This window comes from Mauremys reevesii, linkage group 11 (genome assembly GCF_016161935.1).
Source record: "Mauremys reevesii isolate NIE-2019 linkage group 11, ASM1616193v1, whole genome shotgun sequence".
Taxonomy (NCBI): domain Eukaryota; kingdom Metazoa; phylum Chordata; order Testudines; family Geoemydidae; genus Mauremys; species Mauremys reevesii.
The window spans coordinates 55,070,252-55,076,251 of record NC_052633.1 but is presented as its reverse complement, the minus strand read 5'-3'; the positions used below and the strand labels follow the sequence as shown (position 1 = coordinate 55,076,251).

Here is a 6,000-nt window from a genome sequence, read left to right as displayed (position 1 = left end):
AAAGACAACTAGGATATAAAATCTGAATAAATGAAGAAGTGGATACTTATTCAGTTTATTGTCTATCACTCAGATTAGGAGTTGCTATGCAATTGTTAACATTGCAGAGGCCATGGAAAGAAAATTTGAATTTTCCAGCAATTCAAGTAAACACCAAAAACCAAACCAATATGTTGCAATAATAACCAAGTTCAGTGTATTCTTAATGTAAATAATATTTATACACTTCATTTTGATGTGAAAAGCTAAAATAAACATTTGACACAATCTTAAGCATGGAAAGAGCACATTTTTTCTACATTGTTAATATTATCGAACATCAGACCAGCAGTATATTTATTACATTTTTAATATACAAAGTAGTAATTTGAGTCACCAAGTCTCTGTATGTTAGAATTGTTATAATCTGGTTGAACATGTCCTCTTCACTTTAATACACATTTTAAAATCTACTCCTGTGTTACTAAGAAATTAAAGCAAAAGCAATAGGCATTGTTTATGCAAGACTTGGCAATATTCTGGTTCTGCTGTTACAGAGTAGACAGCTAGACAGCACAGGGAATACAAGTTAACTTGCAAGTTCTAATTCAAGAGCTGAGCTGACACTACTGATGGTAGCACTGATGATAGTAAAAGCAAAAAGGAGGCAAGCATTAAACAGCAGGTAATGCCATGATGGCTTATGCTCCGTGAGACAAAGGAAAAACATTTATCTTTGCCAACACCATTTTCAAGTATCTTCAACATGTTTACTGTAAGGCAGAATATGAGCACCCAAAGCTGTGTCATTCAAACATCAGACACAAATATGTGGCTAATCAAATACATGCTTCTTGACTGTAAACCTGAGTAACAAATCATAAACTGTTTCTGGTAGCTGTTTCTAGCACAGTGATCAGGAATTGGCAGATATGTAACTAAAAATGTATTGGAACTTTGTCCAACAAAGAGGCAGGTACAATTGGACACTCTTCCTTTATAGAGTCTTCACAGGCCCAGAGGTCACCAACAGAATGCCCCTAGGAAAAGAAATCACTTTGTAAAATACCTTTTATCAATCAAAGTAACCCAAAGTCTTATCCCAGAAACCATCATGGAAGAAACAGGACCAAACACCCTAAAGACCGTCATTGAGACTACTCATGTATTTAAAGTTAAATGCATGTGTAGGAGTCTGTGAATGACTACTTCTCTGAGTAAGGTTGTCAGGACTAGGTTCTAAGAGAGAGTGGAGGAGTCGAGGAATGATAAAAGAAAAGATGAGAGAAGGGAAGTATAAAAAATAGCAAATATTAGGAAATGAGGAAAAATAGGTGAAACTAATGCCATTTGGAGAGGATATGAGAGCAATTCCCACCTTTCTTCACTAAACCATAAGTTAATAAAATACAATACACAACAAAACTTTCTACACACATTCTTAAACTGATCCCCCTGAATAAAGGCAGGAAGGATTGAAGAAGTAACAGAACAACAGCTCACAGCAGAATTACTATTATGGCAATTTTATTCTGTTCAGCCATTTTGTTTTTATTGGAAGACTCTATTCACAAAATATGTCCCCCATTCATCCACATAAGCACATGCCTCACTTTAAACAGCTGAAGTCAATAGACTAGCCAGGTACTTAAACCTGGTCACTCACGCAACTACCTGGCTGAATCAGGGCCTTGGTGAGTGGGCCCTATGTAAACCTTCAAATGTTTAAAGTTTCTTGCATGAGGTCAGATATTTGATTTTTTTTCAACATTCAGCTTTTTAATTCATATTCACCATCATGCAATAAATATATCATTCATAATTTATTATTTTCTAAACCCTTATGAAAACATCCTATAGAATTTAGGGAAAATGATAAGCTTTCTACTGGTTTTTTGAGCCATCCTATGGTATTTAATAGAGAGCTATAAAATTCTAAATTATAAACATACAAAAAGGAAATCATTCTCAACTAAATTTTAGATTGTAAGATTTTAGAGTAATTTCTATAGAACCCTATTAAATGTCTATAGAACTCTATTAGGTTTCATTCCTATTAAATTACATAGGACCTTTCCATAAGGGAATTTACCTTTATGAGCTTAAAAAAATAGTCTGGGAACCATTTGTGAATTTGTGAACTGGTACAAGACATGTTTGGTTTTTTTTTCAAATTTGCAGTGTTATGAGATCATAAAATATTTTATCACTATTTGAGGGTTTTTTTTTCCTTTTTATAGTTCATTTCCCATTAGAAAACCTTGAACCAGCCAGTTCATTCTGAGTTTGTGATTTAAAGCCGAGAACTGGATAAATATTTAGCCTATCCCTAATTACCCTCTATAATACCGAATATGCAAATTTCAATGTACTTGGAATTTTCTCTAAATGATTTGGCAAGTATAAATTATCCTTGCCCTCAAGACTCCTGGTTTCCACAGACAGTGAATCTACAGTTGGTGTTAAAAGGCTGCAGCTTTATTACTAACAATCAATATAAGTTTTAAACATGAATACACTTAACCAGTGTTAATGCAATTACATTACATTGACCAATATTAATGCCAGAGACATGTCCGTTGCTGGACTGTGCCAAAGGCATCATACATAACTGTCTCCAAACATCCTTCTTACCTCTATCTTCAAGTGATCTGACAATACTACAAGGTATTCAGCCAGCCTAACTGAGGGTCACTTTGCCAGACGGCAAATTGCCAACTCTTTGGGACAAATTCAGAGTTGTCACATTTCACGTTAGGACTTGCAGACCAGACCTCACTATTCAATGTGAGATTGTCCATGGGCCACATTGTAAACCCCATGTGCTGTACCTTGGCCATCCCTACAATAGTACAAGGGCAAAATGCTGCAACCTACAAACACCTACATTTTGAGGTGGGTGATTCCTCTCTCATTGGACCCCCTGATTTGACTTATCTAAGGATTTTCCCTCTTAAATCACCATGTAACTTATCCTACATACAGATGAGCTCCTTCAGGGGGTGGAATGTCCTTTATTCCTCCACAGAGAGGGACAATAATCAGCTTTAGCTCGTATCCAGGCAACCAACTGCCATCAGACTGGTCACCACCCTGATCCTCTGCCTCTTAGAAAAAAGCTACAAAATATACTTGCGTACATGCAGTGAAAATATGTAGTATATTGTAAAAGGTGACTTTAGGGGCAGATTTTCAAAGGTATGTAGGCGCCTAAAGATGCAAATAGGCAATCAGTCGGATTTTCAAAAGTGCCTAAGGGTGGGATTCACAAGGGGGACTTAGGCATTTAAGTTCAAAATTTAGATCCTCAAAACCCCTACTCTGCTGTCCCGTACCCTGTAGGTGCCTACACTTACATGGCACCTACATTTTTGCTGGTTGCATGCACACTGCTGCCTCAGTGCTGACACCACCATGCAGCTCAGTGCCTAATGCCTAAGACTCAATGGGATTCACAAACTAGACATTCCCTCTCCTCTTTTGCCTGTGAGGCCCAATCCACTAGATGTGCTCAGAGGCCACTGCACAAAACACAGCTGCCAGAGTTCAGTGATGCCCCCCTTAAGCAATCACTGGAGCAAGTACTGGAATGTGCAAAAAGAACAGGAGTACTTGTGGCACCTTAGAGACTAACAAATTTATTTATTTACTGGAATGTGGTTCTTCCATATTGCAGGTGAGTACCCTACCCACTGGACTATAAAGTATTTCTCTCTCATGCTCTCTCAGGCCCACTGAATAGTTAAGTATTTTATACAAACTATTTTATATAAAGCTTCATTAGGAAAGAGGCCAAACCTAGAATATCCCAACTTGGGTGTTCAGAGATTTGGTTTCAAGTCCCTGTGCCACATCAGGCAGACTGAAGATATGAAACTGGGTCTTCCACATGTTAAGTGAGTACCCTAGCCAGAGGGTAAAGGGTAGCTCTCCATATATTTCTTTAAAAAGGGCTGGCTTGGCTTAGGCACCTAACTCCAGGAAAGGGACCATGGTAGTGAATCCCCAGTAAAGGGAAGTGCTTAACTCCATTTAAGGGAATAGGCTACACCTCTCTACTTGGTATTTCCTAATGGCTAATTTAGGCAGCTCCTCGCTCTGCATGGTGGCTTCTGTGAATCCACTTTTTAGGCACCTAATTCTCACCATGCATTGTATGGAGAGCATGGGAACCTAACTTGGGGTTGTAAATTCCACTTGACAGCCAGGTGCCTAAAAGTTAGGTGCTGCAAAACTCAGGCTATGTCCCCAGGTTATGTCCATGCACCTAACTGTCACTGAAATCATAAGTAAGGCATATAGGTGCTTTTGAAAATCCCACTAGATGCTTATCTGCATCTTTAGGTGCCTGAATACCTTTGAAAACCTGGCCCTTTAATTCTTCTATTCCTTAGAATCATTGAGGGATATCTATAAACTAAAGTAAAAATCAGATGTACTGTTTTGTAATACTGATTGTAATTTGTAATCATGTTTTTTTTTTATTTTAAAAAATCATTCCTGTTCATATGAGTAATAACTACATTCAGATTTGAAGAGGAAATACCACAGATCAGGGAAGCATGAGAGTCCAACGTACAAAAAGAATACATCCTCATCACTAGTAGCATCTTCTACTTCTATGGGTGAAGGTCTCACTGTTTATCAGAGGCATCATTACCTAATATTTAAAAGAAAAGAAAATCACTGCTTCAGAGAGGAAATCCTAAAATCTGAAAGGGCCTTTTAATGCGTCAAGAATAGCAGCTGTTTTTTCCAAAAAGGAGATTTGGCAGGCGCTTAGTCACAAAGTCACTGCTTTGGGAGTTTACCCAAGAGATGTGATGGGAAGCCAGAGATGCTGGCATAGCATCAGGACAGGTTGTCCTTGATGAACCAGAAGGATAAGGCAATTTTGGCCACATCTGACATCTCGCTGAGCATGAAACTCAGCAGCAGTTGCACTTTACAGAGGCTTGTGCAAACACTTTTTTAGCTTTGTTCTCTGAATTTCAGGTCTGAAAGAAATCAAAAAAGCCAGATTCACCAGTGAAGTGACAATTTACAAAACCAAAAATAAGACTCTAAGACATCCTGCACTATAAAATGGATGTGCCTAACCACACCAGTGGGATTTAAATGCTTTCAGAACTAAATGACCTAAAATTGTGTAGGGCCCTGTTAAGTCTGTGATTCCATGACCATAGAGTTTGCTACAGTAGCCTATGTCTATAGCAGGATTATGCAGCAAAATCTAAGCTTTCATTTAAAAGCATTATATTGTTGGCTCTGGTGGTTGGGAATGTAACCTTCCAAATGTGAATCAAATGTGAATGGATGCAGTGCTGTTTCCATGACTCTGTGGCAACAATAGCCATGTGAGCAGTGAACTGACACATTTATCTCAATTGAATGTTCACTCTGAAGCCTAGTGATTATACAGTAATTTCAATATTCCTTATTCTTTCACTACATTTAGGTGAAATGTTCAGCTTTTCAGAAGGATGGGAGAATTAAAATGCCTACCTGGTGTCAAAATCTAAATGTCCTCAAAAACCTTCCCTGATGCAAAAAAGCCCTAACTGTCTTTCTTACCCAGATATCAAAATCTCTGACTTTCCTCTGGCAACTTCTATAGTTTAGTCATGTACTTTTTAATATAAAAATGTATGGTATATTGGAAACTGAAAATGGGAGGACATGATAAAATAAACTACATTCAACATAAAAATTAACAACAAGGCATGTGTAACTATTGTATTATTCAATTCTATATTTAAGTCAATTAAAAGCCCTCCAATTCTGAAATTTCCTGAATTGTCTGCAGATTTCCAGTTTGCCATCCTGGAGTGACAGACTCCCTAAAAGGTCTTACTGAAAAATGTAGTTCTGTCTTGCCACAACATGCACCAGCCATTTGTTATCTGAGCTATGTGTCACTTCCATCCACATTAAGCATCAGCAAGACAGCTGTAGACAAAGGCAAAGAAATGAAGAGTGGCATAGGTGAGCCAAGACCATGACATATACTCAAGAGAGGGA

At 37.9% G+C, this 6,000-nt stretch overlaps 1 long non-coding RNA gene across 1 annotated transcript in view; it reads right to left on the bottom strand.

Moving 5' to 3' along the window:
* Positions 1-327: 327 nt before the first annotated feature.
* LOC120375035 overlaps positions 328-6,000 on the bottom strand; it is a 42,797-nt gene continuing 37,124 nt past the window's right edge. The window contains exons 2-3 of the long non-coding RNA XR_005586405.1: positions 4,559-4,639; positions 328-1,019 (exon numbers count right to left, since the gene is read on the bottom strand). This is a non-coding gene — a long non-coding RNA (uncharacterized LOC120375035). The remainder of the gene's footprint in view (positions 1,020-4,558; positions 4,640-6,000) is intronic.